Here is a 6000-nt window from a genome sequence, read left to right as displayed (position 1 = left end):
TCTTGCGTAAGGACAAAGAGACAAGGGAGTAGTTGTTAGAAAAGCCAAAAGCAACATGAAAGTTCACCAGGTGATATGTCTCTTGGTACTATGGAGTAATTTTCTTCTTGGGGTTAAAAGTTTGAAATTTTGAATAGGCAGTACATTTTTATGTTGGGGTATTACTTGGAAATTGGAATATCCAAACTCTATTCCTTTTGTTTATGATTCCTAAGACCATTCACTAATAGATAATGTCTTATTAGTATTTTATATTTACTTAAAGCCTTAGTTGAAGCAACTTGTTGTACCTAGGACTAGACGACATGATCTCTTCTCACCTAATAAGTTTATTATTAATGGAAGTTAATGAACCTTATATTAGATTCCTTCTTATCCTTGGTTTCAATGTTTTCTTTTGCTGAAAAGAAGCCGACTAGATGAAAGTTTTATAGGTGTAACTCCCAAACCCACCTTTAAAAAAGTACTCAAAAGTCCTAATTCCACGAGTTATCATATGCAAGGAAAATTTTTGTTACACACTCAATGGTGTATACTCCATACATGTCAATATCAAGAATTGCGTGCATGGTATCCACAATTTTTGTATAGATATCCACAATAAAAATGTGAACAGTGACAATGTACAATGTGTGATAACCACTGCTGCCAATGTGTCAGTACACCTTTTTACTTCCGTAGTGTTTGATTTCAGTCCTAGGGATCTTCTACAACAGACGCCTACAATCATTCACAAAAGAACTCAAACTATAATGAACTTTATCTGTTTAATAAGAAGGAAATCGCAACAAAAGCATTTAGCTCAACATTCAACTTAATGAATTCTATAAAAAGAAGCCAGGAATAGACCATCTCTTAATGCTCATAGTTCAGTCACAATACTTGTAATAACTACATACCCAATAAAAAAGGCAACAAACAGACCACCCCTCCTATCAAAAAAAAAAAAAACAGACCACCCCTTAATGCCCATGATTCAGTCCACCTACTTGTCCTGGATTGCCATGTAAGGACCCATCCATATTTAGCTTAAACTTAAACCAACCGAGTTGTGTTAGTACCATGTATAGCTTAAACTTAAACCAACCGAGTTGTATTAGTACCACATAATTGGGCACAACTTTGTGCCACAATTTGCCACATGATGAGTTGTGATTGTCAGTGGGTCATGTGAGGATACACCATTACCAATCATAACTCGTCATGTAGCAAGTTGTGCCCAATTATGTGGTACTAGCAAAATTCAAATCAACCATATGTAGCTCTATGAATGCCAGCCTTTACAAGCTTTGAATGTATCACATATGGATTAAAAATTAAACTATTTGTATTAAGCCAGAGTGACTATAAACTTGTGATGAACAAAAACTCTCCAAGGTAATTGATGTTTGCGAAAGAGAGCTTAAGAATTGTAGTCAAACTATAGCAATTTTTGTAGAGAAAAATCACAAAAGGAATTGCATTCACCAGAAATGCCTAGTTGATCCAAACAAATTTTGAGTCACGGCAATCCCTTAAAAGATGAAGGACTAAATCTGAGCATAAACTGCAATGATATTCGAACCTCAAGAAGCTAGGACCTCTCCTACCATGATTTTATTGTGGTGGCATATCTAGATGAAAACTTAACCCTTCTGTCCCTCAAAGGGAGAGTTAAATGCCTGGTTAGGTTATAAAAAATGGAGTTTCATTTCTTGTTTATATTCCACATCATATCTACCCTTTAGGAGTATTTATGCTATTGGAAAGTACTATAATTTCATAGTACCAGAAAAAGTTCGAAATTTACTAACAAATACAAGATCTAAACCAGCATCTTTGAAATGCAAGCAGTAGAAAACAAAATACAGAAGAGATCAAGGCACTCATGCAAATATCAGCTTTGCAATGGCGGCTCCAAGAATTTTGTTTAAGGGGGTCATTAAAAAATTAAATTAAATTTTTTTTAATAAAAATAGAATTTGAATATATCAAGTTATCGACAAAAAAAAAAAAAAAAAAATGAAGTTTTAAAATTTCCTTCTACAAGTTTTCAAATTTTGAATTGTTACATGATAGTTCATTATTAGCATTTATTGCCAATGTGGGTAACTATGACCGTTTTATTTTGTTAAATTTGTCTAACATTTTTATTTTTATGCAGCTATTATTATCTATTAATTTTTCATTGCTTTTATAAAAATATTTTAAACTAAATGAATAAAATTAACTCAATGGCTCTGTATTAATTATTGGCGTACACAACCACACTCATTCATACATAAAATAATACACTACGTGTCTACTTAACCAATTAAATGCTTGAACAATCACTAACTTTACAATTTTTCTTCTTGAATTTTTTTGACTTTATAACAAAAAGTTATTATAACATGATAACAATACACACACATGTAATAAACCCTCTCTATTTCCTTAAATTATGTAAAGTTATATTATATTTATACTATATATACACACACAAATATCCAAACACATCATTATTCACATAAATAACATTATAACGTAATACACATAATTAATATTAGACACACTTACACACATATAATATAAATTTATAATAAAGAGTGACACTTATAGTTCACAAACACTTACTCGTACTTTTAGAGTTGGAAATACTTGTAGTAAGAGTGCATAAGATTTAAGTTAAGGTGTATAAAAATATTTTTAAGAATAAATTAAAATATTAAACTAACAAAAAAAAATATTATAAATATATATAATTTTTTTGGGGAAGTCAGGGGGTTCATTTGAACCCCCTGAACAAAGGGTAGAGCCGCCCTTGCAGCTTTGTGTGGTTCACTAAGAGGGTTACGTCCGGGGAGTTGCTGCAATTTCATCATAACGGCTTCTAAAGGAGTTACAAGGATCATCAACATATTTATGCCATCTTAATACTTGGACTATAGGCATATGTAAAATTAAAATAATAAGCCTGAGGCATCCAATGTATACTTTTTTTTTTGATGAAAGACGATAACATTTCAAGACTAAAAACCAAAACACGGTTCAGTACAAGACCTAATGAAAGACCTCCCACTGAGATCTCCCTCAAAAACATCTATAATGTCCACAGGCGGACTATCAAATATAAGAAAATCAGCATTTAAACTAAAACTCATCCTAGCTAAGCCATCAACACATTGGTTAGCTTGCCGGAAACAATGCTTAATACGGATATTTTGGAAAAGAGAGATTAGATGCCTACAATCATCTAAAATAGGGGATATAACATTATTTACATAACCTGTATTCAAAAGCACGTCAACAATGGACTTGGCATCCATCTCAACTTCAAGACTGCGGATGTTTAAGTTGCAGCACAGTTTGAGCCCCTCACGCAGCCCCCACATCTCAGCGGCAAAACTACTAGTGATCCCAATGCGCTTGCTAAAACCCGCTATCCACTGCCCATCCTCATTCCTTACCACTCCCCCACAACCAGCCAGACCATGAGGCTCACTGCATGCCCCATCAGTATTCAACTTCCTCCACCCAAGGTCAGGTCTCTCCCAACGAATGCTCCTTAAGACTCGACGGAATTGCAATCTAGGGGCAGCCACACAATGCACATACTCTTTGGCTTGATACACAATATCTAAAGCCAAGTTAGTACTCCGACCTTTCCTATTGAAGACAATATCATTTCTACTCTTCCAAATGGACCAAATAGCAAAGGGAAAAACAATTTTCCAAGGGATACCGGAATCATGCATTTTGCCATTTTTCCTAACATTCAGAGACAACTAATCCACCACATTCTCATGCCAAAACTCATGATTAGCAGCCGTGACCCCTAGCTGGTTCCACACATGTTTCAATTGGGAGCAATCCCTCAAAGCATGCAAAATAGTCTCATCCCCATTACTGCAAACAGGACACACTTCCTCTTGAACCACTCCTCTCCTTCCTAGGCAAACTTTAACACCGATACTATTGTGGGCACACAACCAAAGGAACATTTTAATTTTTGGCAGCACATCTACCTTCCAAACCCAGCTGCAAGGAAAGGCAGTAACATTTGCAGACTCCATAGCCATCCCATACGCGCTTTTCACATTAAAGGACCCATTAGGTGATCCGGACCAAGCCAACTTGTCCATGCCTTCACCTAAGGTTGAGATGGGAATTGCACAAATCAAACCCTTAACTTCATCAGGTAAATCAAAGGTTAGTTTCTCCCAATCCCACCCCACATCAAGCATAAAATCTTTAATTTCCAAAAGGCTGGCTTCTTGGGAGATAGGACCTTGAATCAACTTTCTAAGGGGACCCCCATTAGTCCAATTGTTATGCCAAATATTCAAAGAACTATTCTTTGTCACCAACCATCTACATCCTTTATTAAAAGTGCCCATCCCTTTCTTCATAGCAGCCCAAATAGAAGAACAAGGAAGTTTGTCCGCATTTGGCGCTGCTCTCCTTCGGTTGTTGCAATACTTCAACTTCAAAACTTTTGCCCACGGAGCCTCACCCTCCGTATGAAATCTCCAATTAAGCTTGGATAAGAGGGCTACATTCCTACCTTTGGCTGTTTGCAGCCCCAAACCCCCTTCCTCCTTTGGTTTTGTCACCTTCTCCCAACCAACCCAATGAATCTTCTTGACTGTGTTTGTAGACCCCCAAAGGAAGTTCCTATTAACTCTATCCAACCCTTCCAGAACCCTTCCCGGAAGATAAGAGCACTGCATAATGTACGACGGGATGGCAGCTAGAGAAGACTGAATGAGCACTCTACGACCTGCCAAGGATAAAAGATTTTACTTCCACCCAGACAACTTTTGCTTCACTCTATCCAAAATAAAGTTATAATCATGAGAGGAGGAGCCCGGTTGCTTTAGCGGAAAACCAAGGTACTTACCAAGATATGGCGTAGACGCAAAGCCCAAGATATCACAAAGGGATTCTCTAGTATCCCTATCCACATTTGGAGAAAAATAAACCCTTGACTTAGCTTCACTCACCGTTTGGCCAGAAATACTACAAAAAGTATCCAAAACATCTCTAATGGTTGAACAATTAACCCCATCAGCTTTAGCAAACAGAATCAGATCATCCGCAAAGAAAAGATGCGAAAAACCAGGGCCCCTTTGAGAAGCCTTCACTGGCTACCACAACTTCTCACTGCACTTCTCTTCAATCAGCTGCCCAAGAAAATCCATACAAATGATGAACAAATACGGGGAAATCGGATCCCCTTGTCTTATACCTCTAGAAGGAAGGATTGGGTCAAGAGCTTCTCCATTGAAAAGAATAGAAGTAGAAACTGTAGACACACAACTCATAATAACATCTATGATGTCCATAGGAAGATTAACACGAATAAGCATATCTCTAATAAAGCTCCACTCTAACTTGTCATAAGCTTTTTCCAGGTCTATCTTAAGAGCCATATATCCAGTCTTTCCCTTCTTTTTCCCAAGGGAGTGAAGAACCTCTTGGGCAATAATAACATTATCAGTCCCTTTACGACCCGACATAAAGGCCGTTTGCATAGGAGAGATGAGTTTGTCTAGATAAGGCCACAACCTTGCCACAATAATCTTGGTAACCACCTTATACACTGTATTGCACAAACTAATTGGCCTATAATTCCCCAAAGTTTCCGGCCCTTGAATTTTTGGAATCAAAGCAATGTGGGTACTATTCAAACCCTCCGGAACTCTTCTATCAGCAAAAAACTTTTTAACCTCTTCAATCACAGAGTTACCCACAGTATGCCAGAAGTTTTGAAAGAAACCCGCATGAAGGCCATCCGGCCCCGGCGCTTTGAAAGGTTTCAAGGACCAAAGGGCTGCCTTTACCTCATCTTCAGAAGGCCCCCCACTTATACTCTCCTTCTCCAAATCCGAGAGCCTAGGCTGCCATTGCGAGCCAGCTGGATCCATCCTAGGCACAGAAGATAGAGAGGATAAGAAAATCTGTTCATAGCCACTCCTAATGAAGTCTTTTATCTCCCTCTCCTCAATAATCCACTCCCCCACATTATTTTTTATAGCC

This window comes from Quercus lobata, chromosome 4 (genome assembly GCF_001633185.2).
Source record: "Quercus lobata isolate SW786 chromosome 4, ValleyOak3.0 Primary Assembly, whole genome shotgun sequence".
NCBI classification, from domain to species: domain Eukaryota; kingdom Viridiplantae; phylum Streptophyta; class Magnoliopsida; order Fagales; family Fagaceae; genus Quercus; species Quercus lobata.
Note: the sequence above shows the minus strand (reverse complement) of the source record.